Raw genomic sequence first — 17,666 nt, 5'->3', positions numbered from 1 at the left:
TGCTAAAAGTATTCGCGACATCAACAAAATCGGTCGTTGAAACCCTGTCACTAAATGGTTCGGCGACCAAATAAATTTTAGTCGCCTTATAAATAAATCAGCGACCAAATATTTTAGTCGCCAAAAGACTAAAATTTCGTCTCCAAAAATTAACATTTAGTTGCTAGCAGATGGCATGTTAGGTCTTAGCGACATATAAATGCGTCGCTAAAAATATCTTTCAGTGACTAAATGAATTGGTCGTTGAATGTTAAGACTTTTGGCGACCAATTAAGCTTTGGGTCACTAAAAAAAATATTCACACAGACTTTCAATAACAGAAATAAAGTGTCACCAAAAGTAAATTTACAACTGAAAAGCCTGTCACAAAAAATTCATTATTTATAATTTGTTTTTTTTTACAATTTCCCTGTTCAGTACATAATTCATAAACCTATAAACATAAGCAAAATAAAATTCAAATTAACACTTGTGCAAAGCATTCAAAAGTAGTAGCATATTAAATATAAGTAAAATATCAAATCCAAAACATCCAATATAAGTACAAATTCCTTACAATCTCAAACTTCAAACATATAATTCCAAAAAAACTTCTAAGCTTGCAAATTCATAACAAAAACCTATGACAAAATATATCTAAAAATTCAAAATGTAAACCTTTGATACTCCTCGAACTATGTTCCATCCATTGCCAATCTGTCAAACATATGAAAAAAATTACAACGTTAAAATGTTAATAATAAAGTTATTGGTTTGAAAACATTGGTTTCACATTATAGAACATTGGTTTCACATGTAGATTAACAAATTAAGAGGAAATTTTCCTACGGTGAATTACAAGATTTCAATATACTAAAATCAAAAAGTAACACGTGATTCACCAGTTAAAACTTGTCATATATGAACTAATTACAAGCTATATCTCTACAAGTTTGCAAATCAATCACATATTGTCCAACCAAAATCTATCTCAAATTATGTCCTAATGGTTACTGATCAAATCCAATTTCAAGATTCCAAAACAAGAGCAAATATCAACTGAGTATGAGCTACCAATGGAATGAGATTTCATCCAAAGTGCTACCTTTACTATCATAACTAAATTGAAATCATAAGGACCTAAATCTTAAACTTGAAGTTGCTTTCACTTACATTAAGGTCAAAAAGTTAAATAAAAATTAGAATGAATATGAAAGTTTGATAGCATTGTGACCGTGACTTGGCAGATCTTCCTATGGTTGGCCCCTTCAAAAGTTCTGAGGGCATCTACTCTATGAACAGATATGACTGTGACTTGGCAGATCTTTCTGTGGTACTTCTTTAGCAGGAATGTCTATTTTTATGATTTTAGTGTGGTTATTGCATATAATTACATTTAGTTGTTGCAGCTGCATATAGGAAACTTAAACTTGGTAATGCTAAGCACAGGGACTGCTGTCCTTGCATTAATAGATATTTTAGTTTTTGGTGACCTGTGCGTGGTCTGTACCAAGTTTCAACCTGTTGCATTTTTCGTATGGTGTATTTTTTCATTTACATATTACAAGCACTAGTTAATAAAGAAAAGCATGCACAGATGCAATACTAGCATTCTTCGAATAGATACACACCAAGTGAAGTTTATATACTAGAATGATTAGGTATCATTAACCATTTATTCACATCCGACATTAAAAGTCACAGTCTAGAGACATTATGTTTCATAATGTTGTATCTTAGAATTTGGATAAATTCTAATTATCTCACAAGTGTTATGAACTTTTGTAAGTTCCATTAAAATAAAATTTTAGAAGAGATAGAAAGAAATATAATTTGTAGCTACTCTAGAACACAAAGTTTAATAGAAATAGGAAAATTGATGTTTTTGTGTAACAGTACAGGATAGCGTGTGATTTTAACTACATAATAAGGATATAAAATTTAAATCCAAACTATGTACTTGTCCCACTTGTGTGTGTCAATGGTGTTACATATATGTGATGGTGCATTGCATGTTGCATAATACAGTTAAATTGTGATGGATATTTAAATCAAACTAAACTAAACCTTGTGTTGCACTAAAACCAAACTAGGCTTGTCCTAGTTGGCTACATGATTTATTTTTTTTTAACTACTGCAACTACCCTTTAATTAGCATATTTGGTCTTATCTTTTTTATATATCAAATAGTTCCTTGGATCATAATTGTTTGTCATATCATGAATGCTCACAGTAGTAAAATGAAACTAAGAATACAATAAGTGAATCCTCTAATAGCTACAAATTTAATAAAAAAAGTGTCAAAACTCTGTAAATAAATTAACAATGGCTTAACAAATACTCAAAGATTACCTGATGTAGTAATTGCCCCCAACGAACGAGTGCAGCTTTTTTATCTCTCTACATTAACCGATAACCTATAACCTTGGCAATTGTAGATCAAAGTTTAAATTAAAATCGCATTATACATGAAATTAATGAAGAGTTATGGGCCTGAAAATGAATGCCAAATAACACTAAATAAATGATTGTATTTCTACTTCTAGACAACAATTGAATCAAGTACTCCCAACCTAAGCGCCAAAAGCATGTTTTTAATTTCGTCAGTTTAGTGTCATGCGCATAGATTGGAAACTTGGATTGAAGCAAAAATAAATATCAATTAAATCAATGGCATGGCATGGCATGGCATGGCATGGAATCATAAATATCAATTAAAGCAACATCAGCAAAAAAATCTTTATTGATGAAAAAAACATACATTTCATATGAGATTACATCCATAGACATGAAAGAAGAAAGAAGAAAGAATAAAGAATAAAAAGAGGAACAAAGCACAATGTGCTGCTGCTGCTAGCTGGTGTTTGCTGGTTTGCTAGTTGAAGCTAGGTTGCTGCTGGAGCAGTGTGGCTGTCCTTGGTGGCTGCTGCTTGCTGGCTTCTGTTGCTGCAATGTTGTTGCAAGTGTGTGGCTGTATCTAGGCTGCTGTTGGTGCAATGTTGCTGATCTTGGTGGCTGCAGCTTGTTGCTGCTGTTTTTTTCTGGCTCTGTTTTATGGGTTGTGGCCACACAACAAACAAGCCACACCCAATATACAAACCAGCAGTAGCCACACTCAACCGCAGCAGCCACACCCTATATGCAGAGTTTAATTTATTGTAGCTTATAAATAATGTCACACACTGAGTACTTCAAGGAGGGGCATGAGATAGCCATACAATAAACAGCAGAACAACATAGGGGAATAAAGCAGCAGTAGCTACACAAAGCAACTGCTACGGCAGCAGCCACACCAGCAGAAACCACACCCAACAAAGGGACAAATCAGATTATACACAATAGAGGAACAACGACAGCTCAACCCTTAAGGCAGAACTTAACTTGATCAAAAAAGAAGGGGGAAAGCTACATGCATTATACCTTAGCTACATGTGTTATAATCTGTAAGTTTGTGTTGTACTACATTTTTTTTTCTCTTTTTTTCCTTTCTCAAAAATTTCTTTTGTTTTCGATTTTACAAGATGCCATTTGTTCTAAAAAGGAGATACCATCCCTGAACATATGGGAAGTGAGGTTCAATCAACATGTCCCAAAACACATCACATAATTGAGACTACGCTTTGTTCATAGTGCTACCCATGTTTGAATTATCATATATATATATGGGACCTAATGTTCAATGATGAATAATGTGAAACAATGAGAGATAATGGAAATGAACCCAATGATTTAAAAGTTAGGCAACACTAAGTGGCACATAACTTTTGGAAAATTATTCATAAACATGGGGTACAAAACTATAGGTATTATAGGGTTTGAGACGTTGGCTAGGACTATGCCAATATAATCAAAGTGTGAAGAAACAAATAGAGGAATGAATTTTGAGTGTCGCAGAATCAGAAAAATGTTATCAAATGGAGGTACAATTTTATGTAATGTCTACATGGCCAAATTGTTATGCCTATAGGCCATTGTGCTTAATTGTAAAAAATAAAAAAAAAGATAGTTCCCAAATTGTATATAAGGCCTTCTTGACGTATAAGAAATTGGGATGTCAAATAAATGTTATCTGAAGAGGGAAATGGGTACACGTAAACATAATTGTATCCCAAGAAGTCATGCATGTGCTCAAAGTTTGATAGTCAATTCATAGTGACATAATATAGATATCATGCATCCAAATCACCAATTTGAATATAAGTCAACGAGTAAAAAATTATCACTTTCTCTTATTGATAGATAAAATCTCAGTTCTCAACCTTAATTCAATGAAGTAAATGTTGTGTTCCATTTCCAAACCACCGACTGAGAATGAAACTAACCTGGTTACATGATCATATCAAAATAAGTCTTGAAGACTGAAAGTTCTATACCCTTTAGAAATCTCAATTGAACAAAACACAACAGAAAAATAAATGAAGATTTTACCCACATGTATATAATTTTAGTAATTACAAAAAAACAACACATTTTTATGGCTTCGAACGTCTGCAAAACATATATATAGAATCTACGGACAAAAATTACCAAAAATAAAATTAAAAATAAAATTACTACAAAATCGTACAACTATCTTAAAAAACATGCAAAACCCACTTGAATTCTAGGCCAATAACAGCAATATGAATCTTTATTGCACAAAAACATTAGAACTAACACATCTATGACTACACATATACATATATAACCGTGAAAAGTCAAAAATAAATAAATAAGATAAAATCGAGAGCACAAAATCACAAAAGCAGCTCGAGTAAAAAAAGTAGTTCTAATTGTATCAATTTTACACCCTTAAATATTTTCACATTGTGTTAATTTAATCCAATTGATAATACCAGTTAAGAAATTGAACAAAAGTCAAGGGTAAAATGGTCCATTCAAAAGGGAATGAACCATTTCAAATTGGGCACCAACCCCTCAATCATTTTGAGGAGAGTGAGTGGACTATTTTGTGCATTGATTTCAATTCAATTTTTAGAAGGGGGTTATCAATTGGACTACATTGACACAATGTGAAAAATTTGAGGGGAAATTGATACAATTAATATTACAACAAGAAGCAAACTACATTACTGGTGTGAATCCTAAAAATTAGTACATGCCAGAAAGAAGTAGATATAAATAACCTAAATGGTTGGACAATCTTTAGCAAAACCTAAATTCTAATTAGGTAGGTGAAATACAGCATGTCATTTCGTTTTGCTTGTTCTCTTAGGCCAAAATTGCCCCTCCCCCTTTTTTTTTTGTTCTCTCTTTTGGCATTTTATTTTTTAAGTTATTCGGTCATATTTTGGTTTAGAAGAATGCTAGAAGTATCCAACAGTAAATCGTGTCCATAATTGCTTTTCAATCAAACACAAGTGGCACAACAAAAATACGACACTTTCTTTCATCGTATAGTTGTGAAACCTTTCTATTTGAAAAGGAAAAAAAATATTAAAATAACACAAAACTTGCTGACCCATCGTCTTTTGGTTTAGCAAAATGGTGGATGCACTTATTCCACTTCAATGCATTTTGGTCAAACACAAGGAAAAGAAGATGGTTTTCCACTAAACAAAACAAACTACAAGAAGATTTCCTAAAAAAGAAAAGAGAAAATAATAATCAGATTTTTTTTTAAATAAACAATTAACTAAATAAAATAAAAATAGGTAAATGAAATAAGACTAAACAACTTTTGCATCTTCTTGTTGTGTGACTATTATATATATTGTTAAATTGTGTAGATATAGCATTGGACATATTGAAACACCACCCACAGCTGGCAGTAGCTCGAGATGGGAATGGTGAGACAGCATTGCATGTACTGGTTCAAAAACCTTCAGCATTTATATCATATAACCTATAAATTACTGAATAAAAAAAGATTTTGAATTCAAATTGTTATTTTAAGGGGTTGTTTAGCATGTGCTACTTTATCACATCTTTTTATTTTATTTGAGTCGTATCACCTCTTATTTGGGTCACTTCACTTTCCTACTACATTATACATATTTTTGTAAAATATATATATATATATACTTATTTAAAGCATTTCAAATAATTCCTAAAAGTATGAGACTAATTGTATTTTTTAAATTTTTTTACAGTGGGTGAGTATAATTTACTCTTGAGAATCAAAATACCATCCAATCCACATAATTGAAAATGAAGAAGAAGTTGTGTACTAGTAAGAATTAATCAACCATTGAGAGACAGAACTCAAAAAATGAGTGAGGCAATCCTCTTCGTGCAACATCATCATCATTATTAGATAATTAACTGCTCTTTTGCTTTAATGAGGATCTATCTAAAGACATCCTCAAGCCCACTGTGTATATATCATTCTATCTAGTATCCATCTATGATCCATATCTATCACCACTAATCTCTTGAATTGAAAAGCATAACAAAGCAGAGTAGAGAAAAAAGTTGAGATTGATTTCGTTCAGGACACATAAAAAAAAACTATGGTTTTTATACTATTTTGTTTTTCTAGAGAATGAAGAATCGTTGTCTGTCTACTCGAAGAAGAAAAAATTCAGCATGAGCCGCAACCACACGGTATCAGAGATTCCTCTCTCTTTATGAAAACACTTCCTTCTATTTCATATTCCCTATAGATAGATGATAAGCACAAGTTTTTTAAATCAGTAATTTACTAGCTTCTCATGAATGGATCTGCTCAATGGGGACATTCTCTTACAAGCCTAGGTACTCTATATCATATAACCCGATGGAAAATGACTGGTAAATTGTGAGTTTAGACTCGGTAAAAAATAAGTAACGATTCTTTCAATTTGGAGTGGTCTAGGAAGTATTTACACCCAAAAAACAGAACAAAATGATCTGAAGCAACTGAGAAAACTTGAAACACACCTGTGTATAATATGAAGTCTACTAATTCATAAAATACAAAATGATATTTCCCAGCCTACATCTTGACAACAATATTTTCTTTTGAAACTTACTAAAAGAGGTCATTGGCCCCATTGAATAAAATTAAAATTACTACACAACCTTACAACTATCTTCAAAAATATCCAAAACCCGCTTGAATTCTATCCCAATATGACAATAAAAACAATCTCAATCCCACATAAACATAAAAACTAACAAATCTATGAGTACATACATACACATACATAACCATGAATATACCCAAAATAAAAAATAAAATAAAAATTAGTTTATTTCACCTTTGTAACTTTAAAAATTAGTTTTAAAGAAAATACATTCAGAATATCATTTGGCCCAGAGGAGAGAAGAGGGCAACGACCCAAAGAGAAGGTTGCGATCTGCTGCTGCCCAGCGCTGCTGTGTTGTTGGCATTTGGCGGCGAGGGAAAGCAAGAGGGAGAGGGAGAGAGAGAGGGACTGCATTCAAAATACCAGAGGCAAAGAAGAGAGCAGGGTAGTGACCCAAAAAGAGGGTTGCAATCTGCTGCCGCAAAGCGCTACTGCCGCTGAGCATTGTTGTGTCTTTCACATTCGGCAGTGTGGGAGAATAAGAGGGAGAGGGAGAAGAAGAAGAAGAAGAAGAAGAAGAAGAAGAAGAAGAAGAGAAGAAGAGCATACCTGACCTGTGCTGTGCCGTTTGAGATGGAGTGAGAAAATGATAAGGAGAAGTGATGGTCAATTGTTTGTTTATTCACTCAGCGAACTATTTATGGCAATAAAAAATTACGGTAAAGACAAATAATTTATTGGCAACCAAATTAATTTGGTTGCCATAAATATTATTTAGATTTTTGGTGACCAAATAATGTTTGTTGCCAAACAAATATAATTGGCGACTAAAATTTACGTCGCTATAAATTAATTTGGTCGCCAAAAAGTTTTTTGGCACTCCCGCACAAGAAATTCACTTGGCGCCAAACTCAATAGCGACCAAAATTATACATTCGTCGCCAAAAGTTTATTTTTTAGTGACCATAAATATTCTGTCGCCAATTATGTATCTTTGGCAACTAAATTTTTGTTTGGTTGCTAAAAAGTGTTGCCAAAAATGCTTTTTTTTGTAGTGTTTCTAAAGGAGAGTTGAAGAGGCAAGCACTTGGTGCTTTGTAATGGTTGGGAGACTAATTTCCATAAGAGCTAATCCAATAATTAACAACTTATTCTCGTCGATTAAAAAAAAAATCAAATGAAAATCTAGTGACATGAGAATCTTGCAAAATAATTCAATGGTTGAGAATATATTGGAACACAAGAACAAAAGAGATTTGGATAAAAATAAAACCTTATGCTTTATCATGTAGTTGAGAATACACTTAAACAAGAGAACAAAAATTTTAGGGACATAAAACTCCTTGCCTAATTAATGTGACTTAATGATCTAACATCTCATGCTAGACATAAAGGAATTCGTACTGTGACTTAATGATCTAACATCTCATGCTAGACATAAAGAAATTCGAAACTAACTGATGATGATCTTCTATCTGAAAACTTCACTATTCTCTATCCCAACTCATTCACAATTGTAATATCATATCATTAAAATTTTTCTAAAAAAGTCACATAATCTAAATGAGACACAAAAAGACAAATTTTAAGATAGAGGATCCCTACCCGCCTGAACTCACTTCTTAGATTAGCCTCACACTCACTCTCTCTCTCTCTCTCTCTCTCTCTCTCTCTCTCTCTCTCTCTCAAGATAGTAAGAAAAATGAGTTGAATTTTGTCTTTGTAAACTTAGCAGTTGCAATGTCTGAAGTAGAACAATGTTGAATATATTATATATGGATTTGGTGTATCCTAAAAAAATGTTCTGACAATTTGTATACTTAAACTGAGTCTAGGGGTATTGATTGGGTTGGATATGGCGATGTATTTTGATATGATTGATAGTACTTTTGTTGACTTTTTTTGTCTTGGCATGTATGCTAACGTGAAGAATAACAGATTGACCAATTACACATTTAATTTTGATCAGATACACTTAATGATAAGGTGCATTTAATGATTGCTGAGCTTAGTTGAAGGGAGTCCGGATCCCCTCCTTGCAACTCCTCTTTGCGATCCTTCTTGTAACGGTTGAGATCAACTGTTGCAATATTCAACGGTTGAGATCAGCTGCTAAAGAAATTGAAATCAATCATTGGATATTGCAACATCTGATCTCAGTCGTTACAAGAAGAATTGTAAGGAAGGGATCCCAACTCAGGAGCTACTTTTGTTTTTATAAATATTGGAGCATTTTTATCGTAGCTTTTTTTTTAAGGCATTTAGTCCTAGATGGTTTGAGGCCCTATTGAGCTGTCATTGTCATTCTTCTTTTTGGTTTACTATCTCAAATTAGAATAATACTGCAACACTGTTACTGTGGCTATTCCATTCATTTCTTACTTGTAACTTACGGATGATTCTTGCAGTTATGACGGATGTTTATACATCTGGTCCTTCATTTTTCAGATTGTGGAGGAAGCTTGTACTGATCTTTTACCAAACGTATTGTGTGAATACTTGTACAACTTATCTGAGTTCTTCACAAGATTTTATTCATGAGAGGGTAATTTATGAGAAAATTGGGCCGAGCTGGGTAATGGGCCGTTATGAGCCGCAGTACAAAGGGCCAAGTGAAATGGCCATGTAAGTTACTCCGGTCGTGCGGATATTTTGAAGTTAGTCCGGTCCTAAGGCTGTAAAGCCAGTCCAGTCTGACATAAGATCGAAGTTAGATCGGTCTAACGATACCTTTGAGTTAGACCGGTCTAGGAGTTACACCGGTCATGACTTGTTAGATCGGTCTAACCCCACCATGGGTTGTGCATGAGAAGCCGACGTAAGAGCAATAAAAGGAAGAGCTAGTTCGGCTTATTCTACGGCTATGCATAGTCATGTTTACTTCGGTCATATGGGAGTTCGGCCATAATAAAACCATCTCACTTGGTTTAAGCAGTGAGGGGGGTGTTGAAGGATAAGCATTATCTTTCAGGAGTATGAATTCTAGGAGGACTCTGCATGGAGAAGTAGAAGTCCTACTAGGATTGTGCCACACGAAACCTATAAAAGCTCACAAACATCACCTTTGGAGAGGTAACACATAACTTTGCTTTTTGAATACACAGAGCTTTTGTCTATTTGTCAAGCTTGCTGACTTAGGCATCGGAGGGGTTTCCGGCACACACCTGCCGGTTAGCTCACGTTTGTGTTTTCAAGTGGCTAAGCAACATTGTTTGGAGGAACGCAAACTTGATCAATAGGATCATACGAGAAGAATTATTTTTTTCCCGTACAATTGGCGCCGTCTGTGGAAAATTCACAAAGAGCAAAACCTCTTGATCAAGTTTTCTTCTCTAGTTGAAAGCAATGGCGCACAATGAAGACTTGCCGCAATCTGCTATAGATGGGCAAACTCTGGAAGGGGGTGGGAGGCACGAAGGTTTACCTTCTATCCCACCCATGGCGGAATTAGATCTCCAGCGAAGGAATCCGCGGAGAGAAGCAAGAAGAAGACAGGGCTCAAGTCCACACCGCTCTCGGAGCCCTGATAGACAGAGGCGGAAGATGGATCATCAGGTTCTCGAAGATCGCATAAGGGAGCAAGACGAAGTAATAAGAAGAATAGCGGCTGACATAGAGTTTATGAAGAGCGAGATAAAAAGCAAAGGAGTGGCAACAAAAGAGGGGAGCAGAGGCAACACACACTCTTGCCACTCAGAAGATCATGACAGACAAGTCACACTATCACAAACTAAAAGTAGAAGCCTCAGGTCGGGTGATACACAATCAAAGACTTCCAGGACACGCTACTCCAGACCTGAGAGAAAGAAGACTGAAAGGGCTCGAAGGAGAGAAGACACTCAGGCTCGTGACCCCCGCAGAGTCTCCGCACTACAACGATTGGCTCCTAGAACACATAGGAGTGTCGAGGTTGGAATTCCAAAACCACGCCTCACCTATGAACCAGCAGACAAAGCATTAGCAAGGTTGCAGAGCTCACCGTTCATCCTGACAATTGAGGACGCACCATTACCCTTAGGCTTCCATTAGCCTAAATTCATAGCTTATGAGGGGGAGTCAGACCCCTACATACACTTAAGCCACTTTCGCCAGGTTATGGCCGTGTATCGACGAAACGAGCCCTTAATGTGTATCATGTTTCCGTCCAGCCTTGGCGACATGGGTTTATCATGGTTTGAAAGGTTACCAGAAGGTAGTATAGCCTCATGGGCGCAACTAACGGAGGCATTTGTAACCAGATTCAGAACAAACACCAAGACGCCAGTGGAGATTGACCAGCTTCTCTCCATCAGCATGGGCAAGAAGGAAACATTGAAGTCTTACGACAATTGGTATTGGGAGACCTTCAACCAAGTAACAGATTGTCCTACAAACCTAGCTATTGCACAGTACAAGAAAGGTCTGTTAGTGGGTCATAAATTGAGAGATTCAATAACAATGACGCCACCTCTTTCTATGGAAGCCCTGATGGATCAAGTGCACCAACACATCTTGGTAGAGGAAGATGGGATGCACACCAAGGTAGAGTTCGATACAAACAGTGATATCAGACAGAACACCTTCGGCAAAAGTTAGCACGGTTGAAAAGAATGACTAACCAAGCGCAACAAGTCTTTGCCTGACTTGGGGGGCAATCAAGAAGTTTGGCAGGAATAACCAAACGCTTAGCTCTATGTTGGCCGGAATAACCAACATTTAATTTTCCTAAGCCCAGGATAAGAATCCAGGCTGCAGGACGTTTGGTCGGAATAACCAAACACTTTACTCTAGGTTGGCTGGAAAAACCAATCTAGAGGTTGGCTGGAATAAACCAACACCCCTCCTAAGCCCAGGATAAGGATCCAGGCTGCAGGACGTTTGGTCGGAATAACCAAACACTTTACTCTAGGTTGGCTGGAATAACCAACTTAGAGGTTGGCTGGAAAAACCAACACCCTTCCTAAGCCCAGGATAAGGATCCAGGCTGCAGGACGTTTGGTCGGAATAACCAAACACTTTACTCTAGGTTAGCCGGAATAACCAACTTAGAGGGTGGCTGGATTAAACCAACTCTTGGTACTCTTTAGCCGAAGTAAGGACATCGGGCTAAAGAGTGGTTGGCTGGATTAAACCAACTCTTGGTACTCATTAGCCGAAGTAAGGACATCGGGCTAAAGAGTGGTTGGCTGGATTAAACCAACTCTTGGTACTCTTCAGCCGAAGTAAAGACATCGGCTAAAGAGTGGTTGGCTGGATTAAACCAACTCTTGGTACTCTTCAGCCAAAGTAAGGACATCGGCTAAAGAGTGGTTGGCTGGATTAAATCAACTCTTGGTACTCTTTAGCCGAAGTAAGTATATCGGCTAAAGAGTAGTTGGCTGGATTAAACCAACACTTAGTACTCTTTAGCCAAAGTAAGGATATCGGCTAAAGAGTGATTGACTGGAAAAACCAACACTTACTTCTCCTAAGCTGAGATAAGGGTCTAGGCTGCAGGAAGTTGGCAGGTATGTCCAACAAAATTTCTAAAACTCTTTGGCCGGGATAATGGTTACCTCGGCCAAAACAGGTTGGCAAGGTTCGTATAAACCGAGTTAGTCTGTTCGGCAAGACACAGAAAAAACGACTCGACGTATACAAACTCGAAGGATACATACGTTAAAGGCAAAAAATTAGGGCTATTCAAATTTTTGGCATGACGATGGTAACAAGGAGAACAAGGATATTGGGGGCACGCCATGTATCCTGGGAATAACGTCGTACCAGATTAGTGGAAGGGCATGTTGAGCAACTGACAAGGCTTATTGGGACCGAACAAGCCGTAAAACCGAACAACTTTTTAGCTCGGCTGGAGGAAAAATAATCCCAATCATGCTACGCAGATGGAATTAAGGGGCAATTGAGAGGGTAATTTGTAAACAAATTGAGCCAAGCTAGGAAAAGTCTTCTTTGGGAATTGGACCGCGTAATGGGCCGAGATAAGGACTGGTGTAGCTTGGTCTTAGACCAAGAAGACATCTCATATTTTGGGTCTGGACCGAACTGTGGACCGAGGTATCGGTAGAAAGAGGACCGAGCTAAACGATAGCTCTGCAGGGCGTCATCTCAAAGTCAAGACTGGTAGTAGTGCTTAAAGTATCACAGAGCCGAAGTAACTTGGCTGACCGCAATGTTAGCCGAGGTAAAGAAGTCAGCCGAAATAAGTGGGCCTGGTGGTTAGCCGAGGTATTGGTGAGAAAAGATGTTGGGCTTGGTATAGCTCGGCCGGTCTTCGTATAACTCGGTCAGGCGCCATCTACATCATTACTTAAGCGTGTGACCGAGGTAACTTAGCTCGGTGTGGTTGCAGCAGCTTATTAAAAGGAGATATCATCAATGGCGAGGGTCGAGTTGTGTATAGCTCGGCAGGGTGGCATCCGTTAGATCGACTTTCGATCACACGGTCCGAAGGGCAGGAATGTATAACCGAGGTAAAAGGTTCAGCCATCTCACTTGGCTTACAGTGATGAGACTCCTAGTAGGACTCTGCTAAGGAGAGTTAGAGTCCTACTGGGATTGTGTAAACCATCTCACTTGGTTGGTAGTGAGTAGGAGTGTGACTCCTAGGAGGACTATGCTAAGGAGAGTTAGAGTCCTACTGGGATTGTGTAAACCATCTCACTTGGTTGGTAGTGAGTAGGGTGTGTGATTCCTAGGAGGACTCTCATAGGGAGAGTTGGAATCCTTCCAGGATTATGCCAAGTAAAGTCTATAAAAGCTCATGATCAGACCTATGTAGAGGTATCCCAATTCTTACTCTAGAATACACAGAGCTTATTGTCTATTGTCTAGTTGCTGACTTAGGCATCGGAGGGGTTTCCGACACAACCCGCCGGTTAGCTCACGTTTGTGTTTTTAGGTGGCTAAGCAACATTGTTTGGAAGAGCACAAACTTGATCAACAGGATCATACGAGAAGAATTATTTTTTTCCCGTACAATTCATATTGTCAAGCATGAGATTTACATCTAATCTTTCTTTCTTTGTTAATATACATAAAGTATAAATTAGATATTCTTGAGAAGCAAGGACACTTTTAATAGGGTAGTGCACACATATTGAATGCTGAGACTCATTGGACAGTGATGAGGTAGGGAGGCAAGGCAAGATGTGTCAGGGTGGGGAGGGGACAGTGATGGTTGCAGAGGGTGGGGAAGGGCAGAGAAGGGGTGCGAGAGAAGCAACAAGGTTGGGGAAGGGGATGGCAGCGGCAGCAGGTGACGGATGGATTAGGGTTAAGGTTTGAAAATTGAAAAAAATAAAGATATTTTGGTATTATTTAAAAATTAATGATGTGAATTGACAAAAATAAAATAAATAAAAAAATTAATTCATTCAAATTGAGTGTGGTATGAACTTAGAAGGTGGTGAGTAGTAAGATGAGTGATAATGTGCAAGTGTTCCTCATACTCCAAAACAATTAAGGTCAAGTTTGAGAAATTTCAAAAAAGTTAAAAAGTCGAAAAGTTACTCAAAAAGTTAAAAAATTATCACTATTAACCAAAAATCGACAATTACAACTGCATAACTCCCAATACTAATTTTCTCCTACACATTAATTTATACAATTTTTTAATATACATTTTCCCATAAAAAGTCAAAAAGTTAACCCAACATTCATATTTTCAACCTCAACTTTTTAGTCTAAAAAGATAAAAAGTACACGTATTTAAGTCACCCCAAACAACCCCTAAAAATGCCCATTTTTATGGACTCAACACAGTTGAGCATGGATTCATGCCCCAAACCAAGACCAAAAGGTGGTTTTACAACAATGCTAGAGGGCCACAATAGTTCAAAACTATCAAAACGACGTCGTTTTGGCATGTTTTGCACCCAAAACGACGTCGTTTTGACAGTTTTGAGCCATTGTGGCCACAAAAATTGTGTCTCTCAAACATTTTCCGTGGTTTTATTGGCTATTTTTGTTTACTATATACCCTCTTTTTCTACATAGTAATCTGTGTTTTTGGTTTGAATTTTTTGAATTAAATTTTTTAAAAATTTAATTTTTTAATTTTTTTATTTTTAGTGAATATTTTTAAAATTTTAATTTTTTTTTACTTTTTTAAATACACCTTATTTAGATGTATTTAAAAATTATGTAAAAATATTTTAAAAAATTAATAAATACATAAAAATACAAAAAATATAAATTCTCGTAATTTTTTTATATTTTTGATATTTAGTAAATTTTTAAAAGATTTTTTTTTTTTACAAAAATTATACTTTTTATGTGTATTTATGTTAGGTATGTCTAAAAATTAAAAAAAAATTACTTAAAATATTAAAAAATTTAGTAAAAACAAAAAAATACAAAAAACAAAAAAATAAAATTTTCTAAAAAATATTTTTTTTAAAACTAAAAATAAGCAAAGTGAATGCAAACATAACCAGGGAACAGTGCTTGAGAATTTGATCTTTAATAATGACATCAAATCAATAGCAATAGCAATAGAATTTAGATCCTCTCTTGCCATTCATTCCAACACTTTCTCTGGGGACAGGCCAGATTGAGCCACATCACCCTACAAACAATTTGCGGCTCAGATTAACTCAAAAAAAAAAAAAAAAATCTACTGACACTCTCTGTGACACTTTCTGTCTCGCACCACTCACACTCGAACCAGGTTCCCTTTTTCAAATTTCTCCTTGACTCCTGCTTGCTAAGCATTAAAGGTCCACTTTTAGGCTTAATTTTGATGATTCGAATCGTTTACATTTTAAAATTTATCGAGTATATCATACTTGTAAAAAATTAAATTGATCAGATATCAGAAAGCATGTGTTCGGAAAACTATTTATTAAATTTTTTTTTAAAATAATTTTTAGTTCGATGATCCGAACACATGTTTTCTGATATTTGATTAATTTAATTTTTTACAAGTATAATATGTTCAATAAATTTTAAAATGTGAACGATTCGGATCATCGAAATGATGCCTAAAAATAGACCCAATAACTTAGCAAGTAAGAAATCAAGTAAGAAATTGAAGGATTTGGTTTGTGTTTCCTAAAAATTTTTGGGAAAAATTCTCTACAAATAAGTTTTCAAAAGTAATCAAACTAAACAAATTTTTTCAAAATTTTTTTCCAAAACTTGTTTGGTTTACAAGTTTTCCAAACAAATCTCTCTCTTATACACATCAAATCAATCACTTTTTTCAAAACTCTCTCTCAAAATAATTTTTCAAAACATCTTTTAAAAAAAACCAAACCAAACAACTTTTCGTACTTTTTATCTCTAAAACTTATCTCCCAAACTCAAACCAAACATACCCCATATTCCTCACACTCACTCTCTCTCTCTCTCTTAATAAAAAATTTAAAAGCATTTTAATCCTTCTAATTTTATTTTTTAAAATGAAGATTATTTTATTTCATCAAATTAAATTTATATTTAAAAAATAATAATTTCAAAACACAACTAAACATAATAATTGCTTTTTATTTATTTTAATTTTTTAAATATATTTAATATTAGTTTCATTTTTAAGATATATATTCATTGATATTAATTTTACAAAATTAAAATTTTATATTAAAAATTATATATATATTATGAAAATAAATTGAAAAGATTAAAATATTTTTTTTAGTTTTTTATTAGAGAGAGAGAGAGTGAGTGAGTGTCAGTGGTGGGAGACACAGGGTTATTTTGGGAGAAAGGAAATAAATTATAATCTGAGAAGTGGATTATAACCCACTTTTCAAAATAGGCCAAAGAGTGTGAGGAGAATTTTTTTTTGAGTTAATTTGAACGCAAATTATTTGTGGGGGTGATGTGGGCCAATCTGACCCGCCCCTAAGGAAGGGTTGGAGAGAATGGCAATAGAAGATCCAAACTCAACAAAAGCAATAGCAATAGCAATACATGATTCTTTCTTTAAGTCTAGGACTAGTTAGGATACATACCCTTTTGGGGAGCTGATAAAAAATCAACTTTTTAGTATTTTAATTTTTTTAGATCATATTACTTTTTAATTTTTTTATAAAAAAAAAAAATCACAAAAAAAAATCAAAAGCCAACTTTTTATTAATTTTCCAAAACATCATTAAAAAGTACTCTCTCTCTTTCCATATGTATATACTAGTATGCCCGTACCTTCAATTAACAATGAGATTAAAATATAAATCAAAATAAAATTACTAAATTAAATCCATTTAAGAAACATAATGTTAAGATTAAATTGGATAAATTACATTTTAAGATCAAGTATTATATACTTATTTATTATTACAGAACATTTACAAATGAAAATATTAAAAACAATTTTTTTTTTTTTTTGATTCAAAAATTGGATATGCAGATAGGCTACTCCAACATATCCGCCGAGGAATATTGCCCCTTATCACTTACAATATATCTACAGAGAACCCCACCACACCTACGTCGGAACCGAAGCTTTGGCCCCGCGTGCTCCAGGCGCTAATCAATCATTTGCACCAATTTTTGTTCTATTGAAAACGGTGTCATCTCCACCAACTCCAACGTTATGCATGCACGTCAGTGGATTACACCCATTGTTTCATTTTAATGAAGGGCATGAGAGATATGATATAGGATTTATAGATATAATCATGGAACTAAAATCATATGTTCTGGGCAACCAATTCTCTTCAATCAACCTAATGAAAAGTGCAATAAAAGAAAATGTTGGATGAATAGGCATTGAAGACTTGAAGGCATGCTTGCAGTTGTTACAACTGAAAAGATAAC

General features: G+C 35.1%; 1 long non-coding RNA gene across 1 annotated transcript; it reads right to left on the bottom strand.

Moving 5' to 3' along the window:
* Positions 1-480: 480 nt before the first annotated feature.
* LOC145806312 (uncharacterized) lies at positions 481-4,807 on the bottom strand. The gene is made up of 2 exons (XR_014349256.1): positions 2,332-4,807; positions 481-696 (listed from the first exon to the last, which is right to left on the bottom strand). It is a non-coding gene; the product is annotated as an uncharacterized LOC145806312 (long non-coding RNA).
* Positions 4,808-17,666: the final 12,859 nt, after the last annotated feature.

Source organism: Camellia sinensis, chromosome 13 (genome assembly GCF_055761805.1).
Source record: "Camellia sinensis isolate YWXY chromosome 13, ASM5576180v1, whole genome shotgun sequence".
Lineage (NCBI taxonomy): Eukaryota > Viridiplantae > Streptophyta > Magnoliopsida > Ericales > Theaceae > Camellia > Camellia sinensis.
The sequence above is the reverse complement of the archived record's forward strand: the minus strand, read 5'-3'. Positions and strand labels throughout refer to the sequence as shown.